We start from the raw sequence: 20,729 nt of genomic DNA on the forward strand, positions 1-20,729 counted from the left end.
TGTGTACCTCGACCTGGTTATTATACGTCTTTTCTTTAGGGCTGCCGTGATTGGTCGACCTAGTCGATGACGTTGACGCATTTTTAAGGTGATGCATCGTTGTTAAAACTATGTTTATAAATGATCCTTTTTAATTTCTACAGTGTCTCCGTTCATATAAGCGTTCATATGATTCCCTCAGCACTGCTTACTGCGTGCATGACTTTAGTCGTATCTGGTCCTGTCGCTGGTCGGTGGCATTAGGCGCAGTCTTAAAAAATGCCGTCTGCAGCAGTCAGAGGACGAGTTTTTAACCCAAGACCCGAATCATCAAAAGTTTGGGAATAATTAAAACTGGCACAAAACTAAAAGCTGGTTTGTTCACTATGTAAAGCTTTGATGGTACCACAGCAGCACCAGTGCCATGTTGCACGTCTGTATTGTTTCATTAAGCTTCTTAATCGCGGAGATCTTGGAATACCGTATTTCTTAGTGAGTTCACTTAGACTGCCGCAGACTTTGCTGCGTTGGGCTCAAAGCGCAGAAAGCTTCTCATGTGAATGCGCCGGAGCACTCACCACTTTGTTTACATGGCTTAGAATGTGAAGTAAGTGTTGAGTGAATGTGGAGGTTAGAATCTGGGCTCATTCTGTCGTTACTGTACGTCGGACTTAATGAGACGTGGCTACATCTAACTATTTTATTTCTGCTATAAATTTTAAGCACGTTGCTGTGTGTACAGAACAGCATAAACACGAGCTGCACTCTGTTTAATATGAGGCATTTGAGAATGTGATAATATGAACATAAACCCTGTTTACATTTAGTTCTGTGTTGTATTATTATGCCGTGCAGTTTGTTGTTAAAATAAAAGAAGCTTAAATGAGATTCTGGATAAATTTTTTTAGAGGAAAATCAATCGTTTAGATTAATTGACTAATCGATAAAATAGTCTATAGATTAATTGGTAGAAAAATAGTCGTTAGTGGCAGCCCTACTTTTCTTATCTGCGATCTGTGTTTGACTTTATGTTTACATGCGTGTTTATTATTTTACAGGAGGCTCCAGCACTATTTTTTACCGTGTTACACGTTTCAGCACTCGGCTTTCATTTTGTGAGCTTGTCTAGCTTCAAGGCTGAGCGGTTGTTGCTCCTTGACGTTCCCTCTTTCTGAAATCAGCGCTGTTATGGTGCATTGTTAGAATCTAACAAATTTATTAGTAAAATACCAGAAACTAAAACTGTCAGCGTTTGTTTGTATGCACTTGTGGCTGAAGTAGCCTGATTTACTCATTACGATGTGGTGTTTATATACTTTTGATCACTGAGTGTTAATTTAAACACATTCAGTTTTACGAATCTCACAATTGATTGGCTGGTGCATAACTGCTGCAGTTACGACCTCTGCTGGCTGATGGATGGCGCTGCACTAAGACGGGGGATGACGGAGATCAGTGCGTGATTCCCCGGATCTTCATACGAACCCGTCTGGTGCGGGTGAAAAGAAGCGGTCTGACTGCGTATCAGGGGTCGACTGTGGCGTGTGTTAGTCACGGCTCTCCTCGGTCGGGAGTAGAGGTCTGCAGCAGTAATTAAATACGACTGGAATGAACTAGGGCTAACGACTATTTTTCCATTGATTAATCTATAGACTCCAAAAAAATTAATCCAGAATCTCATTTAAGCTTCTTTTATTTGAACACTAAACTGCACGGCATAATAATACAATACAGAACTAAATGTAAACAGGGTTTATGTTCATATTATCACATTCTCAAGCGCTCCATATTAAACAGAGTGCAGCTCGTGTTTATGGTGTTCTGTACACACAGCAAAGTGCTTCAACTTATAGCAGAAATAAAATAGTTAGATGTAGCCACGTCTCATTAAGTCCAACGTACAGTAACGACAGAATGAGCCCAGATTCTAACCTGCACATTCACTCACAACTTACTTCACATTCTAAGCCATGTAAACAAAGTGGTGAGTGCTCCGGCGCATTCACACGAGAAGCTTTCTGCGCTTTGAGCCCAACGGAGCAAAAGTGCGCGTCGGTCTAAGTGAACTCACTAAGAAACGGTGTTCCAAGATCTCCGCGATTAAGAAGCTTAATGAAACAATATAGATGTGCAACATGGCGCTGGTGCTGCAAAGCTTTACACAGTGAACAAACCAGCTTTTAGTTTTGTGCCAGTTTTAAGGGTCTTGGGTTGAAAACTCTCTACAATCGGCCTCTGACGGCTGCAGATGCATTTTTTAAGACGGCCAACCAGTGACTGGACCAGATACGACTTAGTTCAAGCAAGTAGTGCTGAGGGAATCATATGAACGCTTATATGAATGGAGACGTTGTAGAAATTAAAAAGGATCATTTATAAACATAGTTTTTATTAAATGTGTTGACGTCATCGACTAGGTCGACCAATCGCGGCAGCCCTAGATTGGGCTCGTGATGTTGGCACATCGCTGGCATGGATGGCGCCACCAGGACAGAGTGATTCATGGCTCAAATAAAAAAGATCATCATGTGTGTCGGATTGAGTGTCAGAAACGCGTCTCTATGATTCACGATTAAATTAATGCTGTAGAACCAGACGAAGCCCAATTTCACACTCGGTACGACGTCCGATATCGTTCAGTACTTTCATTACACACACACTGTGTACATCATACGAGTGGGTTCTAATAATCCACGTCCAGGAACAAAAATCTCCCCCGGGGTTCCCTAATATAGAGTCCACATTCTGTTATTTTATATTGAGTATCATGTTTGTGTTTGAGTTTATTGTCTTACCTCACCACAGGTCACATCTTATATGAACATTATTTAATTGATTGATTGATGATTATTGATCCCCAGGGGGAAACTTCAGCGTTACAGCAGAAATTCACAAACATCACAAACACTGACATCTAGTGGCGGGATGCGGTCACTTTGCGGTTCACAAAATCGGCATGCATTGTGGGAGATGCCACATAAGTGTCACACTTCGACAGCGTTTATGGCGCTTCCGTCACCGCAGTTTTAGCTTACTAAGCGAACACAGTTAGCTTCAGGCCGTTCAAACTAACGGGCTGAGGCGGCACAACTCGCTAACATGCCGGCTAACGTCTCCCTCCGCGTCTAGAACGCTTAAACTGTCCCTGACGAGCCCGAATTTACAAATAAACCTCACTTGTATAATTACACCTTTATACAACAAGAAGAGAATTGATTTACATTTAAAAGAACTCTGTTGGTTGCTCCGCATTTCATTCGTCCGCCACGTTTGTTGTTCTTTGTGAGAAAAGTCGTGCCGCACTGAATGCTGGGATTGAATGCTTCAGCGCGGACGCTCCCTCGTTATTCAGTCAGATCATCGCTCAGAATTAAGGCGCCTCAGTAGAAGCATTTTAAGGGATCTAAGAATTTAGACACGCCCTCTTCTCGGTAGTGTAGGATGATGGGAAATGTGGCTATGTAGAGAGAGAGAGCTCGGTTTTCACACAGACCCCATGTCTTACATAGGTACTGTAGGCTCATGCCGTGGGCACTGATTCACTCCCATACCATGAAAATTTTTGGCTTCTGTACCTTTCACTGATAACAGTCTGGATGGTCCTTTTGTCTTGATGTCCACTTTTTCTGTCTGACCACAGCAGATGTCTCCACTGTCTTACGGTCCTTAAATAGAATCAAATAGAATCTTTTCACAATATTATGTACATTAGAAGGTAAAAGACCAAGACTACTTTCTTAACTGATTGCCTGTGAATATGGGATACTGGAAACAAGGACTGCTCTGGGAATATATAGGGATGTGGTGCTGGACTAGTAATCAGAAGGTCACTGGTTCAAGCCCTTTTACTTCCAGGTTGCTGCTGTTCGGCCCTTGAGCAAGGCCCTTAACCATTTGCTCAGACATTATATACTGTGAAAATGTGAATGTGGATGGAAATAAGGGATGCTTGGTACAAACACCGATCAGCCATAACATTAAAACCACCTCCTGGTTTCTACACTCACTGTCCATTTTATCAGCTCCACTTACCATATAGAAGCACTTTGCATGCTTTGTTACCCCCTTTCATGCTGTTCTTCAATGGTCAGGACCACCACAGGACCCCCACAGAGCAGGTATTATTTAGGTGGTGGATCATTCTCAGCACTGCAGTGACACTGACATGGTGGTGGTGGTGTTAGTGTGTGTTGTGCTGGTATGAGTGGATCAGACACAGCAGCGCTGCTGGAGTTTTTAAACACCTCACTGTCACTGCTGGACTGAGAATAGTCCACCGACCAAAAATATCCAGCCAACAGCACTCCGTGGGCAGAGTCCTGTGACCACTGATGAAGGTCTAGAAGATGACCGACTCAAACAGCAGCAATAGATGAGCGATCGTCTCTGACTTTACATCTACAAGGTGGAGCAACTAGGTAGGAGTGTCTAACAGAGTGGACAGTGAGTGGACACGGTATTTAAAAACTCCATCATACCAGCACAGCACACACTAACACACCACCACCATGTCAGTGTCACTGCAGTGCTGAGAATGATCCACCACCTAAATAATACCTGCTCTGTGGGGGTCCAGTGGGTTAAAAAAAAGCATGCAGAGTAACAGATGGACTACAGTCAGTAATTGTAGAACTACAAAGTGCTTCTATATGGTAAGTGGAGCTGATAAAAGTGAGCACTCACTCATTCACTCATTCATATTAAAATATCTGCCTCTCACGCTGGTTTTACACCGACTGCACCTCACTTGTGTGGGATTGATTAGCGGTAGAAGAGCAGGATGACGAAATCCTGCACCGTTATTATTCTCACCTCCCGGTTTCACCCGGCACCAGAATTAAATCAGGATCCTCGTCGCAGGATGCTAAGTGTGCACCACCGACACGGCACTGTAGTTCTTCGTAGAATGTCTATTTTAGCACCCGGCGTGTGGGCGTCACGCGTGGGGGGCTAATTTAACAAAATTACAGGCTAATGTGCGAAAACACACGGCGTGTCTTTACCTAAACAAACTCAAACAGATCAAAACAACGTGATCGCGCGTTCTTTATCGTTCTTCATTGTTTTACTTTGAAAGCACGGTTCTGTTTAGCCAGCAGCGCTAAACATGCGATCATCCGTCAGCGACCTGTCTCTAATCAGTGCTGATGCTAACGGCCAACAGCACCTTTGGGATTCGCTGTTGAAAGAGCTTTGCTGTGCTATTAGAAGAGTAATAAAGTGGTGTTTTAGCTGGTACGCTAATGCAAAGTGTAAGTAGTGATGTTTATCATTTATTAGCGCCCGGTGGTGCATTGTTTGAGTCGTTATGCTAATAATATGGCGGCGTGCCCTCTAACCAACTGGTACATGTGTTGTTTTGTGCTATCAGCCTGGCTAATATCATCTTGATCTTCTGTGATTGGATAAATAGCACGATTTAAATAACACACACATTTTAAAACATGAACATTAAAGCTTTATAAAGTGGGTCTTAATTGACTTTTCTTAATCCATCGGTTGACCGTGTTAAGTGACAACGGTTTTCTGAAGAGCTCCAGATTCCATGTAGTTTTATTTACAGGCCCTAGGGAACATAGGACCCTGGAAACACAGACACTACGTAGGGCTTTTTCTTTGTTTAATAGAGGTTCAGGTTGCATTTCTTAACGCAGAGGCGGGCTGTGTTAAGTAACAACTGTTTTCTGAAGTACTCCAGTGACCATGTGGCTACATTAATCACAGAATCAGGATGGTTTCTCACGCAATGCTGTCTGAGGGCTTGAACAGTGGTTTTTGTTCATGATTTTATTTGGATTCTCTGAATCTTTTTACAATATTATGTACAGTAGATGGTACAAGACCAAAATTATTTGAAACCTTGTGTTGACAAACGTTCTTTTTGAACTGATTGCCTGTTTATATGGGGTACTGGACAAATAGGCCACTGTACATATTGCCTAATGGTTATATACAGTGGGGCCAAAAAGTATTTAGTCAGCCACTGATTGTGCAGGTTCTCCTACTTAGAAAGATGAGAGAGGTCTGTAATTTTCATCATAGCTACACTTCAACTATGAGAGACAAAATGAGAAAAAAAATCCAGGAAATCACATTGTAGGATTTTTAAAGAATTTATTTGTAAATTATGGTGGAAAATAAGTATTTGGTCACCCACAAACAAGCAAGATTTCTGGCTCTCACAGACCTGTAACTTCTTCTTTAAGAAGCTCTTCTGTCCTCCACTCGTTACCTGTATTAATGGCACCTGTTTGACCTCGTTATCTGTATAAAAGACACCTGTCCACAGCCTCAAACAGTCAGACTCCAAACTCAACCATGGCCAAGACCAAAGAGCTGTCGAAGGACACCAGGAAGAAAATTGTAGACCTGCACCAGGCTGGGAAGAGTGAATCTACAATAGGCAAGCAGGTTGGTGTGAATAAATCAACTGTGGGAGCAATTGTAAGAAAATGGAAGACATACAAGACCATTGATAATCTCCCTTGGGGTCAAGATCTCATCCCGTGGGGTCAAAATGATCATGAGAACGGTGAGCAAAAATCCCAGAACTACACGGAGGGACCTGATGAATGACCTGCAGAGAGCTGGGACCAAAGTAACAAAGGCTACCATCAGTAAACACACTACGCCGAGAGGGACTCAAATCCTGCAGTGCCAGGCGTGTCCCCCTGCTTAAGCCAGTACATGTCCAGGCCCGTCTGAAGTTTGCCAGACAGCATATGGATGATCCAGAAGAGGTTTGGGAGAATATCATGTGGTCAGATGAAACCAAAATGGAACTTTTTGGTAAAAACTCAACTCGTCGTGTTTGGAGGAAGAAGAAGAACCCAAGAACACCATACCTACTGTGAAGCATGGGGGTGTAAACATCATGCTTTGGGGCTGTTTTTCTGCAAAGGGAACAGGACGACTGATCCATGTTAAGGGAAGAATGAACGGGGCCATGTATCGTGAGATTTTAAGCCAAAACCTCCTTCCATCAGTGAGAGCATTGAAGATGGAACGTGGCTGGGTCTTCCAGCATGACAATGATCCCAAACACACCGCTCGGGCAACGAAGGAGTGGCTCCGTAAAACGCATTTCAAGGTCCTGGAGTGGCCTAGCCAGTCTCCAGACCTCAACCCCATAGAGAATTTGTGGAGTCCGTGTTGCCCAGCGACAGCCCCAAAACATCACTGCTCTAGAGGAGATCTGCATGTAGGAATGGGCCAAAATACCAGCTACAGTGTGTGCAAACCTGGTGAAGACTTACAGGAAACGTTTCACCTCTGTCATTGCCAACAAAGGTTATGTTACAAAGTATTGAGTTGAACTTTTGTTATTGACCAAATACTTATTTTCCACCATAATTTACAAATAAATTCTTTAAAAATCCTACAATGTGATTTCCTGGATTTTTTTTTTCTCATTTTGTCTCTCATAGTTGAAGTGTAGCTATGATGAAAATTACAGACCTCTCTCATCTTTCTAAGTAGGAGAACCTGCACAATCAGTGGCTGACTAAATACTTTTTGGCCCCACTGTATATATACTATATAGGACCCTGGAATATAGGGACACTCAGAATAAATTACCCTCCAATGAATGGGTCTGGGAACTCGAGACCTTCTAATAATATGAATCTGTGATCTGAGGGCCATAATAATTTTGAACTGTGGGAATTTGGAGACCATAGACCTAAACCTTAGTCCTTGGAAATCCTGATATTACAATTATATGTAATTATATATAATACAGTGGTTGCTATAATATTAGTATTTAAGTCTTAAGCCTATGAATGTTAAGCCCGTAAAAGATAACATCGTGGGAACACAGGACACACTGAATAAATGACCTTGAGAATATAGGATCCTCTAAAGAATGGGTCTGGGAACTCGACCCTGGAATAATATGAATAATATTAATCTGAGGGCTATAATAATTTAGGACTATGGGAATTTGGAGCTCTGGGAACATACTTAGGCTGTAAAGAGTTCTGTAGGATTCTTCTAACACAGAACCATGAGATTATAGGACACTGGAATTACAGGATCTTGGAAACATATAGGAAAATATATTAGTAGAGCTTGGAATCTTAGACTCTGGGGACATCGATGTCTAAAAATATAGGGTCCCAAAACATATGATTTTTGAAACATAGGCCCTAGAAATTTGGGGCTGTGGGAGTATGTGTTTCTTAAAATCCTGGTATTACTATAATATGTTAGCATTTAATTATTGAGTTTATAAATGTTGAGCCCATCATATATATAGGACCTTAGGAACATGGGACACTGAGAACTCTGGGTGCTTTGGTTCTAATAAAAAAAATAGGACCCTGGAATGTAGGAGCACTCAGAATAAATGACCTTAAGATTATATGATTCTCTAAAAATGGCTCTGAAAACTCAAGACCTTCTTATCTTATAAATCTGTGATCCAAGGGCCATAATAATTTAGGACTATGGGAATTTGGAGCTCCTAGAACATACTCAGGCTGTAGAGAGTTCTGTAGGATTCTTGTAACTGGGTTTATAGGACACTGGGGAACATACAGGAACATGTATTAGTAGAGCTTAGAACCTTAAACTCTGGGGACACAGAACACAGATATATAGGGTCCCAAAAACATAGGGCCACAAAAGCATAGGGCCCTAGAAGTCTAGGAACATAAGACTTGACCCTGAAAACACAGGTTCTAGGAACAAAAGACCCTGGAAACACAGGCTCTAGGAACAAAAGACCATGGAAACACAGGCCCCAGGGAACATAAGACCCTGGAAACACAGGCCCTAGGAACATAAGACCATGGAAACACAGGCCCTAGGGAACATAAGACCCTGGAAACACAGGCCCTAGGAACATAAGACCCTGGAAACACAGACCCTAGGAACATAAGACCCTGGGAACACAGGCCCTAGGAACCATAAGACCCTGGGAACACAGGTCCTAGGAACATAAGACCCTGGAAACACAGGCCCTAGGAACATAAGACCATGGAAACACAGGCCCTAGGGAACATAAGACCCTGGAAACACAGACCCTAGGAACATAAGACCCTGGAAACACAGGCCCTAGGAACATAAGACCCTGGAAACACAGGCCCTAGGAACATAAGACCCTGGAAACACAGACCCTAGGAACATAAGACCCTGGGAACACAGGCCATAGGAACCATAAGACCCTGGGAACACAGGTCCTAGGAACATAAGACCCTGGAAACACAGGCTCTAGGAACATAAGACCCTGGAAACACAGGCTCTAGGGAACATAAGACCCTGGAAACACAGGCCCTAGGAACATAAGACCCTGGAAACACAGACCCTAGGAACATAAGACCCTGGAAACACAGGCCCTAGAGAACATAGGACCCTGGAAACACAGACCCTAGGAACATAAGACCCTGGAAACACAGACCCTAGGAACATAAGACCCTGGAAACACAGGCCCTAGGAAACATAAGACCCTGGGAACACAGGTCCTAGGAACATAAGACCCTGGAAACACAGGCCCATAGGAACATACAACCCTGGAAACACAGGCCCTAGGAAACATAAGACCCTGGAAACACAGGTCCTAGGAACATAAGACCCTGGAAACACAGGCCCATAGGAACATAAGACCCTGGAAACACAGGCCCTAGGAACATAAGACCCTGGAAACACAGGCCCTAGGAACATAAGACCCTGGAAACACAGGCCCTAGGAACATAAGACCCTGGAAACACATACCCTAGGAACATAAGACCCTGGAAACACAGACCCTAGGAACATAAGACCCTGGAAACACAGGCCCTAGGAACATAAGACCCTGGAAACACAGGGCTTAGGAACATAAGACCCTGGAAACACAGGCCCTAGGGAACATAAGACCCTGGAAACACAGACCCTAGGAACATAAGACCTTGGAAACACAGGCCCTAGGAACATAAGACCCTGGAAACACAGGCCCTAGGAACAAAAGACCCTGGAAACACAGACCCTAAGAACATAAGACCCTGGAAACACAGGCCCTAGGAACAAAAGACCCTGGAAACACAGACCCTAGGAACATAAGACCCTGGAAACACAGGCCCTAGGAACATAAGACCCTGGAAACACAGGCCCTAGGAAACATAAGACCCTGGAAACACAGGCCCTAGAAAACATAAGACCCTGGAAACACAGGCCCTAAGGGAACATAGGATCCTGGAAACACAGGCCCTAGGAAACATAAGACCCTGGAAACACAGGCCCTAGGAACATAAGACCCTGGAAACACAGGCCCTAGGAACAAAAGACCCTGGAAACACAGGCCCTAGGAAACAAAAGACCCTGGAAACACAGGCCCTAGGAACATAAGACCCTGGAAACACAGGCCCTAGGAACATAAGACCCTGGAAACACAGGGCTTAGGAACATAAGACCCTGGAAACACAGGCCCTAGGAAACATAAGACCCTGGAAGCACAGGCCCTAGGAACATACGACCCTGGAAACACAGGCCCTAGGAACATAAGACCCTGGAAACACAGGCCCTAGGAAACATAAGACCCTGGTAACACAGGTCCTAGAAACATAAGACCCTGGAAACACAGGCCCTAGGAACATTAGACCCTGGAAACACAGGTCCTAGGAACATAAGACCCTGGAAACACAGGCCCTAGGAACATAAGACCCTGGAAACACAGGTCCTAGGAACATAAGACCCTTGAAACACAGGTCCTATGAAACATAAGACCCTGGGAACACAGGTCCTAGAAACATAAGACCCTGGAAACACAGGCCCTAGGAACATAAGACCTTGGAAACACAGGTCCTAGGAACATAAGACCCTGGAAACACAGGCCCTAGGAACATTAGACCCTGGGAACACAGGTCCTAGGAACATAAGACCCTTGAAACACAGGCTCTAGGGAACATAAGACCCTGGAAACACAGGCCCTAGGAAACATAAGACCCTGGGAACACAGGTCCTAGAAACATAAGACCCTGGAAACACAGACCCTAGGAACATAAGACCCTGGAAACACAGGCCCTAGAGAACATAGGACCCTGGAAACACAGACCCTAGGAACATAAGACCCTGGAAACACAGACCCTAGGAACATAAGACCCTGGAAACACAGGCCCTAGGAAACATAAGACCCTGGGAACACAGGTCCTAGGAACATAAGACCCTGGAAACACAGGCCCATAGGAACATAAGACCGTGGAAACACAGGCCCTAGGAAACATAAGACCCTGGGAACACAGGTCCTAGGAACATAAGACCCTGGAAACACAGGCCCTAGGAACATAAGACCCTGGAAACACAGGCCCTAGGAACATAAGACCCTGGAAACACAGGCCCTAGGAAACATAAGACCCTGGGAACACAGGTCCTAGGAACATAAGACCCTGGAAACACAGACCCTAGGAACATAAGACCCTGGAAACACAGGCCCTAGGAAACACAAGACCCTGGGAACACAGGTCCTAGGAACATAAGACCCTGGAAACACAGGCCCATAGGAACATAAGACCCTGGAAACACAGGCCCTGGGAACATAAGACCCTGGAATCACAGGCCCTAGGAACATAAGACCCTGGAAACACAGGCCCTAGGAACATAAGACCCTGGAAACACAGGCCCTAGGAACATAAGACCCTGGAAACACAGGCCCTAGGAACATAAGACCCTGGAAACACAGGCCCTAGAGAACATAGGACCCTGGGGAACATAGGTCCCTGGAAACACAGGCCCTAGGAACATATGACCCTGGAAACACAGGCCATAAGGAATACAGGCCCTAAGGAACATAATTCCTTGGAAACACAGGACCCTAGGTAACATAGGTACCTGAAAACACAGGCCCAAGGGAACATCGGACGCTGGGATTATGGAGTTATGAGTACACAGGAACCTGGAATTTCTAGATACTGGTTGTCAGGGCCCTAAAAGCCTAGTAATTTTTGGTATTTTGGTCGCAGTGTGCAGCCCTTTATATGAGTAAGAACTGTATTTAACCATAACCCTGTAAACGTTCACTAACGCAACAGCGTGAAATGTGTGATTGTAATGAATAGCGACTGGATTATGAGTCGTGTGCGGTTTGAGTGTGTAAATGTCGCTTGTTTTGTGTGTGTGTGTGTGTGTGTGTGTGTGTGTGTGTGGTGGTTTCGGATGACTGGAGTGTGTATGAAGTGTGCTAGCCCGGGTTCATCGAGCCGTTGGAGTAGAAGTGCACTCTCAGCTCATATGGGAGCGTTCAGCAGAGCCGAGGAACACCACGACCCAAAATCAATACTCACTGAAACGGAGCAACATCATGCTGCGTGTGTGTGTGTGTGTGTGTGCGCACTTTTGAGTAGGTTTTATTCACAGGAAGTGTGTAAGGTCCGGTGTAAACCACGCACAATAAGATCTGAGATGTATTGTGGTCTGTCATTGATTCCTACAGAACCTGTCCAAGCTCATAAAGATATCAAGCTAGCAGAGAGAGAGAGAGAGAGAGAGAGAGGACGGTAGATATGTCAGTTGTCTTGTGGGTAGAGCTTTGGGCTATCAGTCCGAAAGGTTGAGAGTTCGAATCCCAGCTCTGCCATTCAGCTACTGTTGGGTCCTTAAGCAAGGCCCTTAACCCTGTCTGCTCCAGGGGTGCTGTACAATAGCTGACCCTGCGATCTGACCCCAGCTTCCAAACAAGCTTACCATATAGAAGCACTCTGTAGTTCTACAATTACTGACTGTAGTCCATCTGTTTCTCTGCATACTTTGTTAGCCCCCTTTCATGCTGTTCTTCAATAACCAGGACCACCACAGAGCAGGTATTATTTAGGTGGTGGATCATTCTCAGCACTGCAGTGACACTGACATGGTGCTGGTGTGTTAGTGTGTGTTGTGCTGGTATGAGTGGATCAGACACAGCAGCGCTGCTGGAGTTTTTAAATACCGTGTCCACTCACTGTCCACTCTATTAGACACTCCTACCTAGTCGGTCCACCTTGTAGATGTAAAGTCAGAGACGATCGCTCATCTATTGCTGCTGTTTGAGTCGGTCATCTTCTAGACCTTCATCAGTGGTCACAGGACGCTGCCCACGGGGCGCTGTTGGCTGGATATTTTCGGTTGGTGGACGATTCTCAGTCCAGCAGTGACAGTGAGGTGTTTAAAAACTCCAGCAGCGCTGCTGTGTCTGATCCACTCATACCAGCACAACACACACTAACACACCACCACCATGTCAGTATCACTGCAGTGCTGAGAATGATCCACCACCTAAATAATACCTGCTCTGTGGTGGTGCTGTGGGGGTCCTGACCATTGAAGAACAGCATGAAAGGGGGTAACAAAGCATGCAGAGAAACAGATGGACTACAGTCAGTAATTGTAGAACTACAAAGTGCTTCTATATGGTAAGTGGAGCTGATAAAATGGACAGTGAGTGTAGTTATGTTATGTCGTAGCCTGCTTAGCTCAGTGCTTAAGAAAGTCTTAATGTTTCTGAGAACAGACAAACTCTGAGTTTCTAAAAACAAACAAACAAAAGTAGAAGCGTGACAGAATCTCATTATCACCGCTGACTAGCGCTGCTGCTCTGCTAAAAGATGAACGTGTGAGCGTACGAGGCTAATATGCAAATGCTAAAGTTAATTATGAAGGTCTGCGCTAACAAACGAGTGAAAACATTTTTCACAGAGATGAAGGCGAACAAGGACGATTTCTCATACGGCGGAGGACTGAGGCGAGGCGCTGACAGCTTGTTCACGCGTTGCTAAGCGCTTCCTCGCTTCTTAGCGTTTATCCTTCCCATCCGGAATGTAATTTTTAGCTTGTGCTGCGGAGAGAAATAATTACTGAGACGTTTTGTAAGCAAATATATTTAGACGAGGTTTTTTAGACAAGGACACGGAACTCTGAGATGATCATGGTTTGGTTATGTCAATATGTGAGCATAAATACAATTCAAGCTCAGTTGGGGCATGAGGTCCTTGCTCAAGGGTCCAACAGTGGCAACTTGGCATTGGTAGGGATTAAACCAGTGACCTCCTGATCCCACTCCTGATCTCCTTAACCACTCAGCACCCATTGCCTCTGGTTCACCTTTCTGGGACAGTTTAGCTCGGCGATTAAAGTACTGGATTATTGATCCGGAGGTCACTGGTTCAAGTCCCACCAATGCCAAATTGCCACAATTGGACCACCAGTGATCAGTCGCTTTGGATGAAAGCATCTGCTTAATGCTATAAATGTAAATGTGAAAGCTTTCGGGGCCAGAGGAATTAGTTTGATGGACGTTTCTATGCGAAGTGAGTCTGTTTTAGTAGTGCATGGAATAGCGTGCTTGGCTAACGCGATGACTCTAGCTGTCCGCTATTCGGTACCGTAACAGAAGAAGTTAATAAAGTGTTAAATGCTCCAGACAATTTGTGAATATAGCATGTATTTATTTCCTTATTAAGCAAGTGCATCACTACGACGCTCAGTTACACAACTAAGCCAATCAGAGCGCTTGATACTGAGATGTCGTTCAGTCTTGTAACATGTAAACTCGTAAAAGCTGTATGTTATGGTCCTGAAGTTTTCCAGGTTCCATGTTGCAGTATTTTGTGTTTTTAATGTTTCCGAACATTTAAAGCTCAGAGTGTCCCGTCGTTACTGCATCATACAGAAAACATCGTAACCCCCCCCCCCCCCCCCCCCCCCCATCCCGATATTCTCAGAGTTCTGTTTCTGTATTATTTTATCCTCTGCTCCCAGACGTCGTGTTCTCAGAAGTTACAGGTACATATAAAATAATCCTCATACACACAGACGACACGTCAACGTTTCTCTCTATAATGTCCAGAAACAAAATCAATAAAACCATAAAACACAAACACGCGCCTGTAATCCTCCGTACAGGATATTAAACATTTCACTGTTTCTCTTTAATGAAGTTTATCGACTTTATGTTGAGGTTCCGTCTCCGTCTGCTTCGTATGTAATGAGGTCTGCAGTGTTTCAATGAGGACGGGATCAATCCAGCTGCTTCTGACACACACACTGGAGTTAAAAATAATCATTAAAACAAGTTGTTTATCAGTTCATGTAATTAGAATTTCATAAAATGTGTTTTCAATTTAACATAATATAATATAATAATAATAATATAATAATAATAATAATAATAATAATAATGATAATTAATAATAATATAATAAAATAATATAATAATAATGATAATTAATAATAATAACAATAATAGTAATAATATAGTAAAAATAATGATAATAATTAATAATAATAATAATAATAATAATAATAATAATGTAATTATAATAATATTAATAATAGTAATAATAATAATAATAAAAATAAATGAATGAATTTGTAAAAGTGTTTGGAGATGTATAACTTTCTTAATTGTTTTAGTAATAATATTTTTATTATTATTATTATTATTAATATTATTATTATTATTATGTCCTTTATTATTATTATTATTATTATTATTATTTTCTTTTACATTTATTAGTATTCATTGTTTGTTATGTATTAAACAGGCCTGCAGACCCTCAGCTTTCTATTGTACATAATCTTTGTAAAATTATTTTTAAAATAAATAAAAAGTAAACTTTTTTGAGTAAATTTTACTCAATTTATGATTAGGAGCCCAAAAATGGTTTGTCTAAATATACAGTGTGTGGAAATATTATTTGGACTGTGGGAATTTGTGCCCATTCAGTCAAAAGATGACAGCATTTGTATGGCTGGATGTTTCAGAGCTGTTGAGTGGGGCTGAGGTCAGGGCTCTGTGCAGGACACTGGAGTCTCTTTAAACCGAACAGGAAAGGGCCTTCCCTAAACTGTTTAAAATTCAGTCTGTAAAGGTTTTTAAAACATTTTCAGACATTGCAGATCACTTTTACATAATTTTATGTTAATGCTCTCCTCTCCAGTGCTGCTCTGCACAAAAACCAAACAGACAAAACAGGAAGAATAAACAATTTAATTTATTTTTAAGTTCAGAGACGAAATATGTGAGAAATTCCACCTGAACATCGCTGGATGTTTAATCCATCAATGTACATGTTTGTTTGTTTGTTTGTTTGTTTTGGACATTTCTTGTCTGTCTGGTGCACATCTAAACTCATGCACCAGACGTGCACCAGAATCCTGATAATCTGCACTTTTTGAATAATGATGCACTTATAATCTGTGGCGATGAATTTATTCGTGTGAATTAATACCATCCGTGCCAGCCTGGTGCCAGCCTGGTGCCATCCATCAGAGGGTTTTGGCTGAAGGGGAACTTTCTGTGATGCGACCGCGAGAACGAGGTGTTTTTACTTGGATTTAAATGCGTATTAACACGTTTAAACCACATTTGTGAGGAATTTGGCAGCTCTGGGTCCTACTGAGGCACAATGATGGTTAACAGTGATGATGTGATGGCCTGCGAGAGGGTCAGATCTGGACTGTGGCTTGGATTGAGTAACTCAAAAACAAGGACATCAGACCCCAAAAAGGAGAACATCAGACCCCAAAAAGGAGAACATCAGACCCTAAAAAGGAGAACATCAGACCCTAAAAAGGAGAACATCAGACCCCAAAAAGGAGAACATCAGACCCTAAAAAGGAGAACATCAGACCCCAAAAAGGAGGACATCAGACACCAAAAAAGGAGGACATCAGACACCAAAAAAGGAGAACATCAGACCCTAAAAAAGAGAACATCAGACCCTAAAAAGGAGAACATCAGACCCCAAAAAGGAGAACATCAGACCCTAAAAAGGAGAACATCAGACCCCAAAAAGGAGGACATCAGACCCCAAAAAGGAGGACATCAGACCCCAAAAAGGAGGACATCAGACACCAAAAAAGGAGGACATCAAACCCCAAAAAGGAGAACATCAGACCCTAAAAAGGAGAACATCAGACCCCAAAAAGGAGAACATCAGACCCTAAAAAGGAGGACATCAGACCCCAAAAAGGAGAACATCAGACCCTAAAAAGGAGAACATCAGACCCCAAAAAGGAGGACATCAGACACCAAAAAAGGAAGACATCAGACCCTAAAAAGGAGAACATCAGACCCTAAAAAGGAGAACATCAGACCCCAAAAAGGAGGACATCAGACACCAAAAAAGGAGGACATCAGACCCCAAAAAGGAGAACATCAGACCCTAAAAAGGAGAACATCAGACCCCAAAAAGGACATCAGACACCAAAAAAGGAGGACATCAGACCCCAAAAAGGAGAACATCAGACACCAAAAAAGGAGGGCATCAGACCCTAAAAAGGAGAACATCAGACCCCAAAATGGAGGACATCAGACACCAAAAAAGGAGGACATCAGACCCCCAAAAGGAGGACATCAGACCCAAAAAAGGAGAACATCAAACCCTAAAAATGAGGACATCAGACACCAAAAAGGAAGACATCAGACCCCAAAAAAGAGGACATCAGACCCCAAAAAGGAGGACATCAGACACCAAAAAAGGAGGACATCAGACCCCAAAAAGGAAGACATCAGACCCTAAAAAGAAGAACATCAGACCCCCAAGGAGGAGAATATCAGATCTAAAAAAAGAGAATATCAGACCCCAAAAAGGAGAACATCAGACCCCAAAAAGAGGACATCAGACCCTAAAAAAAGAACATCGGACCCCCAAGGAGGAGAATATCAGATCTCAAAAAGGAGAATATCAGACCCCAAAAAGCAGGACATTGGTCCCCCCAAAAGGAGGAACATCGCACCCCAAAAACAAGGGCATCAGACCCCAAAAAAAGCATCAGACCCCAAAAAGGAAGGCATCAGAACCCAAAAAAAGAAATATCAGATCTAAAAAAAGAGAATATCAGACCCCAATAATAATGACATCAGACCCCAAAAAAAGATCAGACCCCAAAAAGAGGAACATCAGACCCCAAAAATGACAACAGACCCTAAAACAGGAGGGCATCAGACCATAAAAAGGAGAAAATCAGATCCCACAAGGAAGAACATCGGACCCCAAAGGGAGGAACATCAGACCCCCAAAAGAAGAAAATCAGACCCTAAAAAGGAGGAACATCACACCCCAAAAACAAGGGCATCAGACCCCAAAAAAGAGGACGTCAGTCCCCAAAAACAAGGGCATTAGACTCTAAAAAAAGGAGGGCATCGGACCTTAAAAAGGAGAACATCAGACCTCAAAAAGGAGGACATTGATCGCTGGGTCATTCAAGCACTTATATAATAAATCTTATACACTTGTTTGGGATTGTTGTGGTTAAAACCCCAGAACATAATAATTACAAGGGTGTCCACATTCTTTTGGTCCTATATCTGTATAAAATGACTCTGTCTAATGTGTTTGTGACTCTGAGTTTTGCTTTGGTTTGACCGTTTGTGTCTCTTGTGTTTTTGTAGAGTCGCAGTGCACGCTGTGTGCTGAATCAGAAGGTGAGTGGGACTTCCTGTCTTTATTATTTCACTTTCATCATTCTTACAAGCTCCAGGGAGCACTTTAGGTTTCTCTCTCTGTGTGTGTGTGTGTGTGTGTGTGTGTGTGTGTGTGTGTGTGTGTGTGTGTGTGTGTGTGTGTGGCTACTTAAACATGAACTTTCTTGAAGAAAGTTCCTTCCTTCCCGTTCTTCCTCTCCTTCTTTCTGTTCTTTCTTTCTTTTTATCTTTTCATTCTTCCTCCCCTTCATCCCCCTTCTTCCATTATTTTCTTCCTTTCATTCTTCTGTCCTTCCTCTTCTTATTTTCTGTTCTCCTCCCTCACTTTTTCCTCATTCCTCCCTTACACTCATTTTCCCTTCCTTCCTTCCTTCCTTCCTTCCTTCCTTCCTTCCTTCCTTCCTTCCTTCCTTCCAGTTTATCTTTTCTTCCTTCCATCCTCCTCTCCTTCCTCACTTTTTCTCCATCCTTCAGTACACTCATTTTCATTTTTCTTATTCCTCTCCCTATTTCCTCCCTTTATTTCTTTCCATCCTTTATGTATTTATTTATTTTTTTATCCTTTTTTAAATATCATTTTCCTTATTTCCTTCTGTCCTTCCTCTTCTTTCTTCCTTCCTTTCCTTTTCTTTCCTTTCTCATTTATTTATTTATTTATTTATTTATTTATTTATTTATTTATTTATTTATTTATTTATTTATTTTTTTTTTTATTCGTTCCTTCCTTTTCCTCCCTTCCTTCTCCTTTTCTATTCTGTTTCCCAGAGTTCCTTGCTCTGCTCTTTTTCATGCTCCTACTGTTTCCTGTATCTTGTTAGTCGACTTCTTTCTCACTTGCTAAGATGTGAAAAAGAGAAAATGTTTGGACGGTTTTGTACAGCAGCAGGACGACCAATACATCCAAACACAGCCTGACCATTAACTCCAACCACTGTATAAAGTAGTTTATGATGGTGATAATGGGCTCATGTTGGTTCTTCTGGTTTATCCTGTTGTAGCAGCAGACGCCTCGCTAATCAGAGCTTGCTTCCACAACTAGGCATCCAAATCAGGGCAGCGAGACTGGCATAACCAAGCTAATGGTGGAATGGATTTGGTTATTGTAATGGTCTTGGATAATGTGACCCGGTCTGTGCTGGATTGCTTTTTTTGGTGACAAAATTCATTTTAATAGGGACACGAGCCAGAAATGCTTGAGACTGGGATTATAGTAAAATGATATTGATACTGATTCTGATTGATAGCTCAAAGCTTTAATCTCTGAGTTTCTACATCTCTGTAGCTCTCTATATTGTTTTTATGTCTATGTTTGGGTCTCCGTCCTCTGGTGTGGTCAGTCTGTTCATTAGAGGGTCAATCGAGCTCATGCTGGACATCTTATTGGATTAAAGGCTAATCAGATCTCATGACCGTACAGATGCATCAGGAGGATATAGAACTATAATTCTATAATCCTATAATTCTATAGTGAACTCAAACACACCTTCTATAATTTCTGTCTCTTTCTGCTCGAGTGAGATACAATATACAGCCAAAAGTATGTGGACGCCCCTTCTAATGATTGTATTTAGTTGTTTAGGGCAGTGGCAGCATCTGGTCACACAATACGAGTCTGAGTCAAGTCACGAGTCTTCAGGCTAGAGTCCGTGTCAAGTCACGAGTCTTTAGACTAGAGTCCGAGTCAAGTCACGAGTCTTTAGGCTAGAGTCCGTGTCAAGTCACGAGTCTTTAGGCTAAAGTCCGAGTCAAGTCACGAGTCTTTAGGCTAGAGTCCGAGTCAAGTCACGAGTCTTCAGGCTAGAGTCTGAGTCAAGTCACGAGTCTTTAGGCTAGAGTCTGAGTCAAGTCACGAGTCTTTAGGCTAGAGTCAAAGTCAAGTCACGAGTCTTTAGGCTAGAGTCAGTGTCAAGTCACGAGTCTTTAGGCTAAAGTCCGAGTCAAGTCACGAGTCTTTAAGCTAAAGTCCGAGTCAAGTCACGAGTCTTTAGGCTAGAGTCCGAGTCAAGTCATGAGTCTTTAGGCTAAAGACCGAGTCAAGTCACGAGTCTTTAGACTAGAGTCCGAGTCAAGTCACGAGTCTTTAGACTCGAGTCCGAGTCAAGTCACGAGTCTTTAGACTAGAGTCCGAGTCAAGTCACGAGTCTTTAGGCTAGAGTCCGAGTCAAGTCACGAGTCAATATAATCTACACAAAACATATACTGTAAATGTAGCGTAGAAATAAAGAAATAATCTGTAAGTTCAGATATAAACAACAACAGATTAGCGAGTGTATTTAGCCGTTTTACTTCATGTCTTTACTTTCCTCCTCATCGTGTAAATGAATGTAATTTCTGTAACAAGGTTCCAGTTAAAAGCTTCAACTGATACGTTTTGTTT

General features: G+C 42.7%; 1 long non-coding RNA gene across 1 annotated transcript in view; it reads left to right on the forward strand.

Annotated features, from left to right (window-relative positions):
- LOC134325047 (uncharacterized) overlaps positions 1-18,352 on the forward strand; it is an 84,157-nt gene extending 65,805 nt beyond the window's left edge. Inside the window, exon 3 of the long non-coding RNA XR_010014249.1 lies at positions 18,320-18,352. This is a non-coding gene — a long non-coding RNA (uncharacterized LOC134325047). The remainder of the gene's footprint in view (positions 1-18,319) is intronic.
- The last annotated feature ends 2,377 nt before the right edge of the window (positions 18,353-20,729 follow it).

Source organism: Trichomycterus rosablanca, chromosome 13, assembly GCF_030014385.1.
Source record: "Trichomycterus rosablanca isolate fTriRos1 chromosome 13, fTriRos1.hap1, whole genome shotgun sequence".
NCBI classification, from domain to species: Eukaryota; Metazoa; Chordata; class Actinopteri; order Siluriformes; family Trichomycteridae; genus Trichomycterus; species Trichomycterus rosablanca.